The sequence below is a fragment of the Meriones unguiculatus genome (genome assembly GCF_030254825.1).
Source record: "Meriones unguiculatus strain TT.TT164.6M chromosome 13 unlocalized genomic scaffold, Bangor_MerUng_6.1 Chr13_unordered_Scaffold_49, whole genome shotgun sequence".
NCBI classification, from domain to species: domain Eukaryota; kingdom Metazoa; phylum Chordata; class Mammalia; order Rodentia; family Muridae; genus Meriones; species Meriones unguiculatus.
The window spans coordinates 533117-553554 of NW_026843655.1; positions in this window are offsets into that span (position 1 = coordinate 533117).

A 20438-nucleotide genomic window follows, 5' to 3' on the forward strand; every position below is an offset into this window, starting at 1 on the left:
TTTAGTTTGTTTTTTTGACACAAATTCTCTCTACAGAGACCTGGTTGTCCTGGGCTTCCCTATGTAGACCAGGCTGGCCTTGAACTTACAGAGATCTGCCTTCCTCTGCCTCCCAAGTGCTGGAGTTAAAGACCACACATAACTTCCCCACAACAATTTTGAAACAATAACAAACTTGAAGATAGTTCCAAGTATGTACAGTTAATTGTTGTTTTACTTTGCACATTTTGAAAGGAAGCTGCTGACCTTATGCCCTGTCACTCAGAATGGTCTAGTGTTGATTGTATACAAACAAGAACTTTGTCTTACATAATGACAGTTCAGTTATCAAATTTGGTAATTCACACTGACACAGTATTACATTTAATTTGGGTTGTATTGACTATGTTATTACTCACATAATTGTCGAGGAAGTGGGTACATTTAAGTGTTGCATTGTTTCCTTATCTTTTTAGTCTCTTTCAATATGGAATAGTTCTGTCATCTTTTTCATAATCCTGTCACTTGTAATGACTGTGGGTCAGTTATATTTTTTCTTCATTAATTTATTTATTTGTTCATTTTACATCTCACAACCCCACTCCCTCCTCTCCTCCCAGTCCTGCCCTCATCCCACTCACCCATATTCCCCAGATAGCCCCCAACCAACCCACCCTGGCACATCAAGTTATATCAGTATTAAGTACCTCCTCTTTCACTGAGGCAAGACAAGGCAGCCCTGCAAGGAAAATGGGATCCAGAGGGAAGCAACAGAGATAGGAGCCCAAGTCAGAGACAGCCCCTGCTCTAGTTGTTAGGGGACCCACTTGAGGACAAACAGCCCATCAATTTCATATGTGGAGGGATCCTAGGACTAGTCCAGGCATGTACTCTTATTGGTTCTTCAGTCTCTATGAGTCCCCATGGTCCCAGGTGAGCTGGCTATGTAAGTCTTGTGGTGTACTACCCCCTCCCAGCTCCCTAAATCTTTGCTTTAACTCTTCCACAGGACTCTCCAAATTCTGCCTAATGTTTGTTTGGCTGTGGGTCTCTGCAACTGTTTCCATTATCTATTGGATGAAGCCTCTCAGATAATAGTTATGCTAGTGTCCTGTCTACAAGCATAGCAGAGTATTATTAATAGTGTCAGAAGTTGAGTCTTTTCTATGGGTTGGGTCTCAAATTGTGCCAGTCACTGGTTGGCCATTTCCTCAATCTCTGTTCCATCTTTTATTCCTGCATATCTTGTAGATGACAAATTTCGGTCGAGGGATTTGTGAGATGGTTGGGGTCCCCCTCCCTCCTCTGGCTACAGGATGTGTCTACTTCAGTTTCAATATCCCTGCTGCTAGGAGTCTCAGCCAGGGTCAACCTCATATCTTCCCAGGCACCTCCAAAATTCCAGGTCTTCATCTTATCTCAGAGATGCCTCAACACCAATTTCCCTTCTTTTTTAGCCCTCTTACTCCCCCATCTCCACTTTACCCACACATGATCCCCCCTCCTGTTCCTCTCTTCACCCCCCTCTCCCACCCACTTCCTCTCTCACTCCACTTCCCATGTCTGTCCCCTTCTTAGTGGGATTCAAGTATCCTCTCTTCTACCCTCCATGTTACCTAGTTTATTTAGGTCTGTGGGCTGTACCATGGTTATTTTGTGCTATATGGCTAATATCCCAGGTTAGTTATTTTCATAGACTCTCTCTAAGCTCTTTGTGTTCTCATAGATCAATACATAAACTGGGACAAGGGTATCACAAAAGTATAACACATTGTGTCCTATCAGGTGGTACATATTTTGACTTTGATTACTTGTAATCAGTGTTTTCCAGGATTTTCTACTACACAGTTAATACCTTGCACCCCCATGAGTGCCTTGACACTCTGTGTCTTGGTCCTCATCAGAATGTTAATGCATTTGCCATACACTTACATCAATATGGATTCATGATTTATGTGCCTTCTGTAGTGGACTGGACTGTTACTTTTTGTTTTAGTCTGCTGCGGCTAAGTGACAAATGATTTATAAACAAAGGCTTTACTTTTCAGAGTTGTGAACTCTGGAAAGTCTAAAGTTAAATTATGAGGTCTAGTTGGGGGCATGCTTATCTAGTCCTGTTCTCAATTTAAACTCAGTGTTATAGGATCTCTTCAATAAGGTTATGAACCTATTTATAAGGGCTTCACCTCCCAGACCTGTGTACCTCCCAAAGACCTCATGCAGCTCTGTTACTTTGGGTCTTAGGACTTCAACATAGGAATTTTGGGAGGACATAGATATACGTATCATTTTGATGTTTAAATTGTTTTGTCATTTGACCAATGAGAGCTTATAAATCTGGCTTCTGTGTCTTTTATTTTCTTTCCATTTTTAATCTTAATTTTTACTCATTACACTTTATTCACATGGAATCCCTCCATGCCCCCTCCCTCCTCCTCTCCCAATCCCATTCTCCCTCCTCCTTCTCCACACACGTGCCTCCCCAAGTCCACTGATAGGGGAGGTCCTCCTCTCCCTTCCCCTGATCATTGTCTATCAGGGCTCATCAGGAATAGCTTCACTGTCTTCCTCTGTGGTCTGGTAGGGTTGCTTCCCCCTCAGGGGGAGGTGATCAAAGAGCAGGCCAATCAGTTCATGTCAGAGACAGTCACAGTTCCCATTACAATGGAACCCACTTGGATACTGAACTGCCATGGGCAACATCTGTGCAGGTTTCTAGTTTATCTCCATCAATGGTCCTTGGTTGGAGTATCAATCTCAGAAAAGACCCCTGTGCCCAGATTTTTTTTAGTTCACTTGTTCCCCTTGTGGAGCACCTGACCTCTCCAGGTCTTATTATTTCCTACTTCTTTCATGAAGTACTCTGCACTCTGCCCAAAATTTGGCTACAAGTCTCAGCATCTTCTATGATACCCTGCAGGGTAGAGCCTTTCAGATTCCCTCTGTGGCAGGCTCCTATCATGTTCCCTGTTTTCTCCCTCTTCTGATGTCCATCCTCTTTGTCTTTCTGAATGTGGATTCAGCATCTTAGCTAGAGTCCTCCTCCTTCATAAGTTTCTTTAGTTGTACAGATTTTAGTATGTTTATCCTATATTGTATATCTAGTATCCACTTATGATTGAGTATACACCCTGTGTGTCTTTCTGCTGCTGAGATACCTCACTCAGGGTGATATTTTCCAGTTCCCACCATTTGCCTGCAATTTTCATGATTTCCTTGGGTTTTTTTGTTGTTGTTTTTGTTGTTGTTGTTGCTGAGTAATATTCCATTATGTAGATGTACCACAATTTTTGAATCCACTCCTCAGTTGAGGGGCATCTGGGTTGTTTCCAACTTCTAACTATTATAAATAAAGCTAATAAAGCTGCTACAAACATGGTTGGACAAATGTCTTTGTTGTATACTTGAGCATCTTTTGGATATATGCTTAGCAGTGGTATAGCTGAATCTTGAGGAAGCAGTATTTCTAATTGTCTGAGAAAGTGTCAGATTGATTTCCAATGTGATGTACAAGTTTACATTCCCACCAGGAGTGCAGGAGGGTTCCTCTTTCTCAATATCCTCTTCATCATGTATTGTCACTTGAGCTTTAGATCTTAGCTCTTCTGATGGGTGTAAGGTGAAATCTGAGGGTTGTTTTGATTTGCATTTCCCTGATGATTAAGGGCATTGAGCATTTAAGTGTTTCTCTGCCATTCCTCTATTGAGAATTCTCTGTTTAGCTTTGTACCCCCCCTTTTTTAAATTGGATTATTTGATTTATTGGTCTTTAACTTCTTGAGTTCTCTATATATTCTGGATATTGGCCCTCTGTCAGATATAGAGTTAGTGAACATCCTTTCCCTATCTGTAGACAGTATCCTTTGCTTTACAGAAGCTTTTCAGTTTCATGAAGTCCCACTTATTGATTGTAGCTCTTAGAGCCTGTGTTTTTGGTGTTTTGTTACACCAGCAAAGACACAAGACCTGAGAAAGAGATTTTCCTGGCACAGGCAAGAAGAGCATAAGAGTCCTTTCCAAAGCAATGGTTTGCTTCAAGAAAGCAAGCACCGGAATTTAACTTATGGCATATGGATAAGTTCAAATGTGGGTTTGTCTACTCAGAGACATTCTAAATTAAGTCCTATTCTGAATGTGAAAATAATGTAAAAATAAGAGATAAAAAGGCACTCTTGGCATTTCTTGGCAGAAATAGATGTAAAAATTTTAAAATTATGGACAGAAATGCCTCTGGAATGTTTACTTTTGACCACAGTTCTTAGCTGAAAATGAAGTAAATGAGGCCATGAAAGTAGATTTTTCAGGGAGCAATGACAACTGGTAATAATATCTGATCTATAAGAGGGATATTACAATGCTACAGTTTTCACTCACAGAAAGGACAGAGATCCCAATTTCAGAAAACTTCTAACATCGCTGTGTACACTATCCCTCAGGAAAAAAATGTATTACTTGAAAGATAGTTTGCATTTTGAAATCATTTTGATACATGATATTCCTACATAACCAGGCCTGTTTTAGAAGTGTCCGTGGAGTTGGGCATGGTGGCACACACCTGTAATCCCAGCACTCAAGGAGGAAGAGGCAGACAGATTTATGTAATTTTGAGGATGGCTGGATCTACAAAGTGAGTCCAGAACAATCAAAGCTACACAAGAAAATTGTGTCTCAAAAACAAACAAAAAAAAAAAAAACAAAAAACTGAGAATACAGTCTGTGGAACAATCTGGCCTCAGTCTCAGAGAGATCAGCCTGCCACTGAATCCTAGGTTTAGGGTGACAAGGATGCACTTCTGAGCCAAGCTATGATTTTTAAGTCATCTATCCTTGAATCAATAAATTAAAGGATAAAATAAGATGTACAGAGGAACCATTTTCCTTTTCAAGAACAACAATAAGTCTTCAAATTCTACAAATAATTTCTGTCATCTATAAGTGGCTCCATTGCTTTGTTAATTTGATCATTTATAACTGGATATAAGGTATATAATACTAAAATCTGTACAGCTAAAGAAGCTAATCAAGAAGGAGAACCCTGGGTAAGATGCTCAATCTTCATTCAGAAAGGCAAACGAGATGGACATCAGAAGACAGAGAAAACAGGGAACTGGACAGGAAACTACCACAGAGGGCCTCTGAAAGACTCTATCCAGCAGAGTATCAAAACATATGCTGAGACTCATAACCAACCTTTGGGCACAGTATAGGTAATCTAATGAAAGAAGGTGGAGATAGAAAGACCTAGAGGGGACAGGAACTCCATGAGGAGAGAAATAGAATGAAAAACTCTGCACACAGGGATATTTGGAGACTCATAATCCAAACAAGAACCACAAATGGAGATAATGTAATACCCGACAGATTTAGCCCATTGCAGCTTAGTGTCCAAGAGGGTACCCTAGTAATGGGAACAAGGACTGTCTCTGACATGAACTCAGGGCCTGGCTCTTTGATCACCTCTGCCTGCAGGGGAACAGCCTTACCAGTCCACAGAGGAAGACAATGAAGACAGTCCCCATGAAACCTGATATACTAGGTTCAGATGGAAGGAGAGAAGTACCTCCCCTATCCAGTGGACTGGGGGAGAGGCATAGGAGAAGAAGAGGGAGAGAGGGTAGGATTGGGAGGGGAGAGGAGGGGTCTATAGCAGGGATACAAAGTGAATAAACTGTAATCAATAGAAATAAAAATGAATTAAAAAATGCTGGAGTGTGTTTGTGTATACATACATGTTATTGTGTATATGTGATATAGTACAACTTATTGCTATTTATTATCTACATCCCATATATAAGTTCTTGACATGGAACACAATGAGTCTTTTGGCCAGTGACCACACTGGCCCTTATTTAGCCTGAAAATATATTTACATATACGCTAGTGTGTGATTTTGCATATACAGCAGCCCAACTATAGAAACATTAGAAAAATCTATAGTACTGATATGAACTACTGATATGAGATCAGGGATTGATCTCAAATCATCAGGCTTAGCAATAACTAAATTTACCCACTGAGACAATTCTCTGACCTTCAATTGCAGTTTTGAGAAATTCTTAAGAATAAGTCTTTACTCCTAAGAAGGAACTAACACATTCCAAAACAAGACAGGAGTGTATAATTTTCATTTGCAAGTAGAATTTATTATTCAAATAATTTCTTTTTCTTCCATCCTCAGATGACAATATATTCATAATCAGAATAGAAGACAATATTGTACTGATGTAATTTTTCAAGTAAGTTTTATGAGTCTCAATGAGCTTAGTGGGGAGTGTTTGTGGTATGCAAAAGAGACCACATACCTTGAAGATCATAGAACCATGACGAAAATAGATCCCACACTCTTCGTATATCTGTCATAGCCTAAGAATGAATAGTCCATCCCACACATAACATGTCTTTTTGAAATAAATCTTGTTGCTGTTACATTAACTTTCACTTCTAGATAAATCTCTAAGAAGGCAATACTTCAAGATGATGTGCCATATAATAAATATGGGAACATGTAGAAGCATGAATCTTCAAACAATATATACATACATACGTACACACATACTATTAAGCATCAATTAATTATTTATATCCAAGCAAGGCTTAAAAACAAACATCTTAAATGAATTTGTGAAAACATAAAAAAGTACAAGTTCTCATAGACCCTTTCTTGAAAACTATGATCTCACACTGTCTGATATAAATGAGCAATGCGCCACATAGAGGATGTGGATTCCATTCTATGCATTGCAGCAGAAAAATACCTATAACCAAGTGGAAATGCATTAGAACATGAACAGCCACCACAGAAGGAATATCAGAACAACCTAATAAACTTCTGTGAATGGATTTGCTACACGCACAGCAAATTTAATACCTACTCCAATGTTTCAAAATTCAGACCACAACCACAATTGGTGATCTCCTCCATTATAATGAAGTGAACATGGTAAATAATTACTTCTTCTGAGGCTCTGATAAAAACAGATTCAAAATAGTTTCTTTTCTTGGAAATGAATACATTTATTATGTCCAAAGTAATAAACACTTTTGCATAAATAAGATTGCTCTCTTCTACGAATTCTTTTCTACTTCCTGACATCAAGATGATATATTAATATTTAAGATATTTACAGTACTGGATACATGGTTTTGCAGTTAAGACAAGTTCATTCCCAGGACCTAGGTCAGGTTTTTGACAACTTTCTATAATTTTTGTTATGAGAAAATCAGTGGGTCTGGTCTATATGGAAAGTAAAGTGGACAGGCACATGAACAGACAAAGACAAACTGTTATCACGTAAGAGAAATTAGAACAAATTCTTAAATATACTCATGTTTTACTTGTATAAGCATTCATTACTGAACTCAGGTGTTGAGGGAACTACAGGCTTATCTACAAATATCTTCATCATGAATTCCTTCATGTAACAGAAATCAAACATGTAGGTTTGAAATCAGAGAAATGAATCCTTTTCAGTTGGTGGTATCATTTTGGGAATGTTTAAAAAAATGTATCCCTGCTGGAGAAAGTATGTTACTTGGGGTGGGCTTGATAGTTTTCAGCTGCATACCATCTGTAGTTCCCACTCTCTGTTTCATGCTGCAGGTGGAGGTTGTGAGCTCCAAGCTTCCTACTTTATCTGCCATGTATGACATTTGTTTTGCCCAATTTAAAGTGATCCCATATCCTCTCCCATATCACAAGGCAAAGTAAACACATTTGGAAGTTGCCATAGACATTGTGTTTGGTCACAGAAAATGCACTAATATGCACACATAAATTTTACAACTGGATGATTTATTTCATGTAATTGAAGTGAATTGTGAAATAAAAATGGATTATCTTACTGTTTCAATCCATATGCCTTTGGTCCATGAGATTTCAATTGGAAACAAAATAAGGATGGATGTCACAAACACATGCATACATCGTTGACACTTCTTAGAATTTTCCTCCAAACTAATCTAGTGTAATTGAATGCAAGTTGGTGGGTCAAAGACCTTTACAAATCTTATATTCTAATAGATGTTCTACAGAATGAGTTCTTTTAGGTTCTCAAAGGCTACTGTGATATGCAAAGGCTTTAAGATGTAGCCCACAGAGTAAAGCTTTTACTCTTATATAATGGTAGCATGAAGCAGAAAACCTTATCATACTGACTATATTCATGGTTTTTCTCTGCAGCATGACTTTTTCTCATGATTTCAAGGAAAACCCTATGAAAAGGATTTACCACATTGCTTATTCAGAGGGTTTCCCTGCAGTGTGTTTTCTTTTATATATTTGGAGATAACTGTATTAAGAAGAGGCTTTATCACATTGAAGACATGTATAAGGTTTCTCTCTACTATCTGACCGTTTGTATACTTGAAGATGACTTTGATATGCAAAACATGTAAAAGCAAATTGTATGTGGGAACATGCAAAAGCAATTTGTCCTAAGTATTTCCTTTTAGTTACCAGCATTCATTGATATATAGGGTGAACATAAGTTCAAGTTCATAGTCCCTAGGAAAGCTGTAGACTTCTCAATAGCTGACCGTCTTTAATTACTTAACTTTTGCTGCCCAAAATGACTGTTCCATACCATGATTTCTGGTCCCCTAACATAATGACTGACCCAAACCACAAATTCTCTTTATTAAAACACAATACCTTTTCCTAACCACAAAAGAACAAATGGATATGATTGTTTTGACTGTTAAACCTACATTTTGCATCAGGTGACTTCCTCTAAGACATAAACAAATCCCATATCCCTAAACCATGACTAATGGAAATAATTCAGTTGTAAAACGCTAAAGATGTTTATGATTTTCAAGCTCAGAACCTCTGTAACTTTCTGGCTCATTGGATGGGTAGGCATCACAGTTAAACATTATGTGTCCTTCATCAAACTGGATGACAATATTTTTTATCGGTATTGATCTGTTTGAGTTATAATGGATTCAGTGGACAGAAGAACACAAAAGCCTTACCATATTCATTATATTCTCAGATTTTTCTCTCCATTTTGAAACGTTTATGATGATGTAGAATATAGATATGTGCAAAGGTCTCCCATTTTAACACATTCATAAATTTTCTCTCTGTATGAATTCTTTCCTGATGACGAAGATTATACAAATGTGGAGTAGCTTCACCATGTAAATACACTCATAGTCTTTTGTTCCAGTATGAATTCTTTCATGACATTGAAGATAATTGTGAACAGCAAATTTTTATTAGGAGATGACTGTTTTGTGAAAAGGCTTTACCACATAGATTACATTATTAAGGTTTCTCTCAAGGGTGAGGTCTTTTATGTATTAGGAGATGACTGTTACATGCAAAGGCTTTCACACATTGATTACATCCATAAGAGTTCTCTCCAGTGTGAGCTCTTTTTTGTAGTAGGAGACTACTGTTACATGCAATGGCTTTATCACCTTATTTACATTCATAAGGCTTCTCTCCAGTTTGCTTTCTTTATGTCATAGGAGATTACTATTATGTCAAAATGCTTTATCACATTGGTTGCATTCATAAAGTTTATATCCAGTGTGCTTCTTCTATGTACATGGAGATTATTATGGCATGCAAACTTTTTCACTCATTGGTTATATTTATAGGGTTTCACTCCAATAAGTGTTCTTGTTCAAGATAAGTCTTACATGAAAAGACTTCATGACATCAGTTATATTCATAAGGATTTTCTGCAACATGAATTTTTATGTCTTCGGAGAACACTGTTATCTGCAAAGGCTTTACCACATTGGTTACATTCATAAGGTTTCTCTCCACTGTCAGTTCTTCTATGTAGCAGGAGATGACTGTTACATGGAAAGGCTTTACCACATTCATTACACTCATAAGGTTTCTCTCCAGTGTGAGTTCTTTTATGTCTTAGGAGATGACTGTTCGATGCAAAGGCTTTACCACATTGGTTACATTCATAAGGTTTCTCTCCAGTTTGAGTTCTTTTATGTACTAGAAGGTTACTGTTACATGCAAAGGCTTTACCACATTGGTTACATTCATAAGGTTTCTCTCCACTGTCAGTTCTTCTATGTAGCAGGAGATGACTGTTACATGGAAAGGCTTTACCACATTCATTACACTCATAAGGTTTCTCTCCAGTGTGAGTTCTTTTATGTCTTAGGAGATGACTGTTCGATGCAAAGGCTTTACCACATTGGTTACATTCATAAGGTTTCTCTCCAGTTTGAGTTCTTTTATGTACTAGAAGGTTACTGTTACATGCAAAGGCTTTACCACATTGGTTACATTCATAAGGTTTCTCTCCACTGTGAGTTCTTCTATGTAGCAGGAGATGACTGTTACATGCAAAGGCTTTACCACATTCATTACACTCATAAGGTTTCTCTCCAGTGTGAGTTCTTTTATGTACTAGAAGACTACAGTTACGTGCAAAGGCTTCACCCCATTGGTTACATTAATAAGGTTTCTCTCCATTGTGAGTTCTTTTATGTACTAGGAGACCAGTGTTACATGCAAAGGCTATACCACATTGGTTACATTCATAAGGTTTCTCTCCAGTGTGAGTTCTTTTATGTACTAGAAGACTACTGTTCTGTGCAAAGGCTTTACCACATTGGATGCATTCATAAGGTTTCTCTCCAGTGTGAGTTCTTTTATGTACTAGAAGACTACTGTTACGTGCAAAGGCTTTATCACATTGGTTACATTCATAAGGTTTCTTTCCACTGTGAGTTCTTCTATGTAGCAGGAGATGACTGTTACATGCAAAGGCTTTACCACATTCATTACACTCATAGTTTCTCTCCAGTGTGAGTTGTTTTATGTATTAGGAGATGACTGTTACATAGAAAGGCTTTACCACATCGGTTACATTCATGATGTTTCTCTCCTCTATGTATCCTTTTATGTCTTAGGAGATGACTTTTATGTGCAAAGGCATTCCTATATAGGCTACATTCATAGTGATCTGCACCAGTATGCATACTTTTACATGTGTGGGGACTACTGTGATGTGCAAAGACTTCATATTGAGTATCTTCAGGGAGTTTGTCTGCACAATGATTGTTTTCATACCTGCAAAGATAATTGGCACATACATTTGACAACTTTTCCACATTCATTACACGAATGGATGTTTTTGACACATGACTTAATTTTGCAATTTGAATTAAAGGTAAAGAAGAATTACATTTTGAGTTTTCATCATTATTTTTATATTTATGATGTTCTTCTCTACGGGTTGTTTTGCATATTTGAAAATACCTGTGATGGTAAAAATATTTTTTTTACCTGGCACACATTTATCATATACTTTCTTCTATAGGATGTTTTACCACATATTTATAAAAACTAGAATACCTCAGCTTTAACACACTAACTGGATTAATAACTTTCCCTATATTGTTCGCCAAACTAAATATGTAAAGATAATTGTTAGAAAAAGAATAATTTGTATATTCCTAAAACTTATATTTTTTGCAGTGTGATTTTATGAGAATTCCTAATGAAGGTGAATAGCCAGGTAAATGATGTTAGTGTATATTCTGTGAAAATGTGCCAGTACAGGTGAATGCTGATTGATGAGCCAGCAACCAGCTAAGTACTGATGAAATCATATTATTGTTGGTTCTATGGCTGATCACCTGTCATATATTTTGTAAACATTTGTCCTTCCTTACTTATCTATTGGAAATAATAAAGAGCTAACAAGTGATAGCACTGCACAAAATGGAGGACAGAACTTCTGAGTGAGAGAGGGTTGCTGGGAAGAAAGCAAATGATAGGCTACTCACCAGCATGACAGTGAGGTTAACAGATGGACATGACCACGAACAAAGAAGTAGAGCTGGCCATGCATCCAGACACTGTGCTAGGTTTGTGTTAGGGAAAAAAAGGGTTCAGAATCTGCCCAGTTAAATTGCCTAAGCTTTAAAATATGAAAAAGCCTCTGTGTCATTATTTGTACTGCTGGCAGCTCTAAATAGCGCATATAAAGTATAATAGGTATCAATTTTTAAACATCCACTCAAAATGGGGACTACTATACCTTTTAGTTGTTCTGGGTGGTACATTGTTTCTTTCAATATACATATGTTATAATGACTTGTATACATTGTGATACATGATTATATCACTATTAAAGAATAATAATAAATAACATAATTTCATGATGCATTCACACATATCTGAGTTGTAGGAGACTAAACAAATTTCACTTTTACCTCACAGCGCTAATGAGTAAACTATTTAAACATTGATCTTGTGTAAGTATGATTTCCTTGCATTCTTTCTTAGAGGAGTGCCTTGCAAGCACACATCAAATACCTAACATGGAGGTACATGGTTTAGTAACAAGTTAGACATCATCAATTAATACCCTTAAAACAGTTCATTTACACTCTCCCTTCTCTTTCAAACTTCCAGAACATATTAAAATTTTCTCAGAACAATATTCATTCATAAAAATTACCTTGCATGTCTTCTAGAATTTTGAAAATGCTCTTCTATATTATGACTTTCCCAATTGTAGCCTAAAATACAATAACACAATATGTATGATTCATTATCAGAAATAAGACAAAATTTAAGTCGTGCTCTATGGTCAATGAAAGAACCATTCACCTCATTCTTGCTCATCCTCAAGAGAAATTGCAGAAGCACTTCAATAATGAATAAAGAGTTTTCCGCATATTTTAAAAGGTAAAAAAAAGTTCACTGTCCTACCTATAGCAGTGAGGTTCCTGTAGGTCTCCAGCATTACATCTTTGTAGAGATTCCTCTGGGAAGGATCCAGCAAAGCCCACTCTTCTCGAGTGAAATTCACATGAACATCATTGTAGGTCAATGCTGTCTAAAATATACACACACATGTACAACAGAAAGCATGATATTTAGAATACTGGAAATGTATCCTTCATTTAAATTATTTTTAGGGGGAGCCAAGATGGCGGCGCCGGGAGAACAGCGCGTCTGAGAAGCAGGACAGCACTCTCCGTGCAGAGACCAGGAGACTGAACTCAGGGCCCTGAAACTACATCGATTGTGTTTCCCAGGTGAGGGGAGGCTCCCACAGCATGGGAATCGGTCGGGTCCTCTCACAGCTACTCAGCCAGAACCCGGAAGAAATCCCAGGTAATGCAGGCTTTGGGTATCCAGGTTGGAGCCGCAAGCAGGCGTGTCCCAGTCACTTTCCCAGACTGATCTGTGGGCACAAGGGTACATGAGACTGGGAGTCCCAGTCATGGGGGAACCCCACAGGGAAGCAGGGTTGCGGGTCTGATCGCAGGTCACCCAGTCTTTCCCCGGAAGGTCTCTGCCGCCATCACAGTCGAGCTCCTGCCGTGCACGGAGAGCTTTGCGCTCAGCTCAGCAGTACAGACAAGCTGCGCGCCCCAGTACAACAGGGACTGGGAACCCCTGTCCGGAGAGGACCCCACAGAGAAGGAAGAAACCGTGCTGCTGGGGTCACCTAGGGAAAGTCTAGCAGACTGCAAATTGCAAACAGGTGAGTACAGCCACCCATCACAGATCTGGGCCCAAAGAGGGAACACAGAGTGATTGGAAACTAAGCTCCTGCAGACTAGCAGGTGGGCGCATGCTCCACCAGCTCAGAGGCCTGCTTTATAGCAACTACTCCTTACAGACAGAACCGAGTGCCCCAAGACACCGGAGCAGTACTCACCTGCCACAGATTATCTCTTGGGTTCTGGGGCACAGAGCCCCAACCTCAGACCTACAAAAGACCGGGAACCCTGAGATCAACCCCCAGATACTGCTCCAAGAGGCAACCAGTTATCCCTAACAAAAGCGACCAAACCACGGGACACACAGGTTACAGCAGCTGATCAATAAATTTACAGCAAGAAAATCCAGAAGGAGGGCAGCTGTCTCCAGTACTTCTCCCGGTGAGAGGAGAGCCCTCTTGACTAATCAGGACCACAGTTACCACCCAGGTCTCTATGTCTGAGGTGAGCTGTAGCAACTCCTGAAAAACACCAGACATCCAGGGACTATACCCAAAAAGCTGAGAAGGCTTCCTTCAGGAAAAAGCATTTTCCTACCAAAGGGATTCTCTCCACTACAACAGTCCAGGAACAACCAGAAACTAAATTCAAACAACTAAGATAGCCCAATGGGTAGAGGACAGCGTAAAAGTTCAACCAACAAAAGCCAGAGCATTATGGCATCTCCAGAAGCCAGTTATCCAGGGGCAAATAGCCCTAGACACCCCAGCATAAATGAAATTCAAGGAGACGACCTAACATCTATGCTCAAGAAGATGATAACAGAGGAAACAAATAAAATATGAAAAGAAATAGAAGAAGCTGCAGCCAAACGGTATGTGGCCTTTAAAGAGGAAATGCTTAAATCACTGAATGAAATAAAAGAAACAGTGGATTGTTCAAACAAACAGCTGAAGGAATTGACAGAAAAACATGAAAATACACTCAGACAGGGGAAGGAAACCAACAAAATAGCTCAAGACCTGAAGATAGAATTGGAAAAAAAAAAACACACACAAATGGAAGAAATTGTGAAGAGAAAGAACTTAGGGAAGAAAGCAGGAACTACAGAGGTTAGCATAACCAATAGGCTATAAGAAATGGAAGAAAGAATCTCAGGTGTGGAAGATACAATGGAAGAAATAGATGTATCTGTCAAAGAAAATGTTAAATCTAAAAATTTCCTTACACAGACCATCCAAGAAATTCAAGACAACATAAAAAGACAAAACCTAAGAATAATAGGAATAGAGGAAAAAGAAGATTCCCTGCACCAAGGCCCAGAAAATATTTTCAACAAAATCATTGAAGAAAATTTCCCCAACTTAAAGGAGAGGCCAATAAGAATACAAGAGGCCTATAGAACACCCAATGAATTAGACCAGAAAAGAAAATCCTCCCGCCTCATAATAATTAAAACTGTAAGTATACAGAACAAAGAAAAAAATACTAAAAGCTGCAAGAGAAAAAGGCCAAGTAACATATAATGGCAAACCCATTAGAATCACACCTGAGACAGAGACTAGGGCCTGGACAGATATCATGCAGACCCAAAGAGAACACAGATGTCAGCCCAGGCTACTATACCCTGCAAAACTCTCAGTCCTCATAGACGGAGAAAACAAGATATTCAATGACAAAAACAAATTTCAACAATACCTACAAACATTACAGAATACCTACAAGCATTACAGAAGACACTGGAAGGGAAAATACAACCCAAGAAAGCTAGCTACATGCAAGAAAACACAGGAAATAACCCTACTACAGTAAAACAAAAAACAACCAAGCACACAACCGTATGACCACAGCCAACATCAAGTTCAAAGGATCTAACAGCCACTGGTCATTACTCTCTCTCAATATCAATGGACTTAATTCTCCAATAAAAAGACACAGACTAACAGAATGGATGCGTAAACAAAACCCAGCAATCTGCTGTATACAAGAAACACACCTATGTCACAAAGATAGACATTACCTGAGGGTAAAGGGATGGAAAATGGCTTTTCAAGCAAATAGACGCAAGAAGCAAGCAGGAGTAGCCATTCTAATATCTGATAAAATAGTCTTTCAACCAAAATTAATCAAAAGAGATGGGGAAGGACACTTCATACTCATCAAGGGAAAATTCCAAGAAGACAACACAATCCTGAACATCTATACCCCAAATACAAGGGCACCCACATTTGTGAAAGAAACATTGTTAAAACTTAAACCACATATAGATTCCCACACACTAATAGTGGGAGACTTCAACACCCCACTCTCAACAAAGGACAGGTCAACAAAACAGAAATTAAACAAAGAAACAATATCTCTAACAGAGGTCATGAATCAAATGGACCTAACAGACATTTACAAAACCTTACACCCAAACACAAAAGAATTTACCTTCTTCTCAGCACCTCATGGAACCTTCTCCAAAATAGACCACATAGTTGGTCACAAAGCAAGCCTCAACAAATACAGGAAGATTGAAATAATCCCTTGTATCCTGTCTGATCACCATGGAATAAAGCTGGACCTCAGTAACAACAGAAATAGCAAAAAGCCTACACATACATAGAAACTGAACAACTTGCTACTAAAAGACAGCTGGGTCAGGGAAGAAATAAAGAAAGGAATTAAAATCTTCCTGAACTCAATAAAAATGAAGACCCAACATACCCAAACTTGTGGGACACAATGAAAGCAGTGCTAAGAGGAAAGTTCATAGCAGTAAGTGCCTTCAAGAAGAAATCTGAGACAGCACATTCAAGCAACTTAATGGCTCACTTAAAAACCCTAGAAAAAGAAGAAGCAGATACACCAAGAAGGAGCAGACGGCTGGAAATAATCAAACTCAGGGCTGAAATCAATCAATTAGAAACAAATAAAACAATTCAAAGAATCAATGAAACCAAGAGCTGGTTCTTTGAGAAAATCAACAAGATAGACAAACCCTTAGCCAAGCTAATTAAAAGTCAGCGAGATACCATCCAAATCAGCAAAATCAGAAATGAAAAGGGGGACATAACTACAGACACTGAGGAAATCCAAGCAATCATTAGGACTTAATTCAAAAGTCTATACGGAACAAAATTTGAAAATTTAAATAAAATGGACAATTTTCTTGATCGATTCCACTTACCAAAGCTAAATCAGGACCAGGTAAATCAATTAAATAGTCCTATATCCCCCAAGGAAATAGAATCAGTCATCAAAAGTCTCCCATCCAAAAAAAGCCCAGGACCTGATGGTTTCAGTGCAGAATTCTACCAGACATTCAAAAAAGAGCTACCTCCAATTCTCTTCAAACTATTCCACAAAATCGAAACAGAAACAGTACCAAACTCATTCTATGAAGCCACAGTCACCTTGGTACCTAAACCTCACAAAGACCCAACCAAAAAAGAGAACTTCAGGCCAATCTCCCTTATGAACATTGATGCAAAAATACTCAACAAAATACTCGCAAACCGAATACAAGAACACATCAAAGATATCATCCACCATGACCAAGTAGGCTTCATCCCAGGTATGCAGGGGTGGTTCATTATACGGAAATCCATCAATGTGATCCACCATGTTAACAAATTGAAAGAAAAAAAAAACACATGAAAATCTCCCTAGATGCTGAAAAAGCCTTTGACAAAATCCAACATCCATTCATGTTTAAAGTACTGGAGAAATCAGGGATACAATGCACATATCTAAACATAGTAAAGGCAATATACAGCAAACATATAGCCAACATCAAACTGAATGGAGAGAAACTTAAAGCAATCCCACTGAAATCAGGGACAAGACAAGGCTGCCCACTCTCTCCATATCTCTTCAACATAGTTCTGGAAGTCCTTGCTAGAGCAATAAGACAGTTGAAGGAGATCAAGGGGATACAAATTGGAAAGGAAGAATACAAATCATCACTATTTGCAGATGATATGATAGTATACGTGAGTGACACCAAAAACTCTACCAGGGAACTCCTACAGCTGATAAACACTTTCAGCAAAGTGTCCGGATACAAAATTAACTCAAAAAATCAGCAGCCCTCCTGTATACAAAAGACAAAAGGGCTGAGAAAGAAATTAGAGAAACAACACCCTTCACAATAGCCACAAATGACATAAGGTACCTTGGTATAACCCTAACCAAGGAAGTCAAAGACTTGTATGAAAAAAATTTCAAGTCTCTGAAGAAAGAATTAGAAGAAGATATCAGAAGATGAAACTATCTCCCATGCTCATGGCTTGGCAGGATTAAAATAGTAAAAATGGCCATTTTACCAAAAGCTATCTACAGATGCAGAAATTGTGGTACATCTATACAATGGAGTATTACTCTGCAATGAAAAATAAGGAAATCATGAAATTTGCATGCAAATGGTGGGACCTGGAAAGGATCATCCTGAGTGGGTTGTCCCAGAAGCAAAAAGACACACAAGGTATATACTCACTCATATAGACATACAACATAGGAGAAACCCACTAAAATCTGTGCATCTAAAGAAACTAAGCAAGACAGAGGACCCCGACTAAAGCGCTCAATCCCCATCCTGAAAGGCAAAGAGGATGGACATCAGAAACAGAAGAAAACAGGAAATAAACTAGGAACCTGCCACAGAGGGTCTCTGAAAGCGTCTGCCCTACAGACTATCAAAGCAGATGCTGAGCCTGATGGGCAACTGTTGGGCAGAGTGAATGGAATTTTATGTGAGAAGTGGGAAATAGTAAGAGCTGGAGATGACAGGAACTCCACAAAGAGAGCAACAGAATAAGAAAATTTGAACACAGGGGCTCATACTCCAACCAAGAACTATCCATGGAGATAACCTAGAACCCCTGCACAGATGTAGCCCATGGCAGTTCAGTGTCCAAGGGGGTTACATAGTAATAGGAAGAGGGACTGCCTCTGACATAATCTGATTGGCCTGCTCTTTGATCTGAACATTATTTTCCAAGACCACAGTGACTTTGGAACTGATGAGGGTATCTCCAGGTGTTAGAAAGAGTTGGGTTCTCAGAATCTGAAGGAAACCCTCCTCAAACCCTCCTTCCTGAGGTGGGGAGCAGCCTTACCAGGCCGCAGAAAATGACAATGCAGCCACTTTTGATGAGAAATGATAGACTAAGATCAGAAAGGAGAAGAGAACCTCCCCTATCAGTGGACTTGGGGAGGGGCATGCCTGCAGAAAGCAGAGGGAGGGTGGGATCGGGAGGGGAGGAGGGAGGGGCTAATGGGGTGATACAAAATGAATAAAGTGTAATTAATAAAAAATTTAAAAAACAAATTATCTTCTAGATATAACTGATTATTTTTCAAAGAAAATACCCATGCTCTAGACCTCTATCTGTAAATGGAGGTCACCAGAAAGGTGGGCTATGGGGTTATAGCTCATGTGCCCCCAGTGATTGAAGATAAACACAGTTCTACTGAATCCCATAAACAAAACAATGTGAAATAGTAATTTTAAGTCTCGTTCTTGCCACATGTATTCCAGCACAAGATATGAAATCTGTCCTATGTAACTGCATAACACTATGTACACTTGAGATATCTCTGCAGCTCAGAAACTCCTTTTAATCCTGGAATTCTATTCTTAAGTCACATCATCGTGGCTGCTGTGAGTGGAAACATAAAAGGATGCTAATCAAATACTGCTGAAGACTGATCTACATTTCTTCCTTGACACCATTTTGAAGCCTATTTGTAAACTTGTAACATTCATCACAAAACAACTGAATTAGGAAACAATGTTTAAAGCTTCTTGAAATCTGACTTTCATTTTTTCCAAGCTGTCTTCCTACTGCACACACAGTAGACAGCTCATTGTATGTCTCAAATGAGTAATTTTTAAGACTCTGATGTGCACAGCCTTTAACTTCAGAATTTAGGAATTTTAACCAAGAGGAAAGCAAAGTCATGCATCTGGGGAACAAGAGACTAGGAAAAATGTGACTTGAGCCAACAACACTTGTCTCAGAAATATTTTTTCAAAACAATGGAGATGCAGCTATTCTAGAGTTAATATCCACCATCAGGGAGAATGTATGCCACACACAATTAAATGGTTAATTTAAAAAGTTTTCTTTAATAATAGCATGTATCTAGCTCTAGTTAATGCTATAAGACAACCTAAAACTAATTTTGTACTCCATACATGCAGTCTTCCTTAAGTCTCTTTTAGGCTCCAGTTTATATATTAAACAATTTCAATATGGACCAGAGAGTTCAAGTCTAGCCACTGAGCCAGTTGGGAGATTTACATAGCAAAGATATTCCTAGAATGATTTATGTACTCCACTCCCCTAATACAGTAGGTCATTATTCAGTGACAGGGTATAAGTGAGATGTCTCAGAGGTTTCAAATATTAGGAAAAGTAGAAGGTAGAAAATGTAGAAGCTAGGGTGGGAAGGTTTTGCACAAACTATATCTTATCCTAATTAAGCTTCTTAAGGAGCATAGCATATTGTACACTCCTTGGGGAGAAATGGAAGGAAACAGGAGACATCTATGAATTGATCAGACAATCTCATACAATGGTATAAAACCATGAAAAGTCTAATAAACAACACTGCACAAGGGGAACACAGGATCTCAAGAACATTATTTACCAAGAACACAGTGACTTTGGAACTGATGAGGGTATCTCCAGGTGTTAGAAAGAGTTGGGTTCTCAGAATCTGAAGGAAACACTCCTCAAATGCCCTGAACCTGCAGCTCACCCTATTCCTGGTTTTAGAATAGGAACAGTGCTTTATTCTAAATACCTCATAATCTTGGGCAAATCTCCCAAAGACTAGGCCACAGGTTGATCTGGTTCTGCCAAGCATATCTGAGGAGTATGAGAAGAAGTTAGGTCACTCTCCATACACGAGGCTCTTGGGGAAAGCTTTGTTTGATCAGGGCAGTGTTTTCCCTGTTCAATTGGTTTTCACCAGATGTCTTCCCCATGTGACAGAGCTATGCTTTTCTCAAGAAAACTGTAACTTTA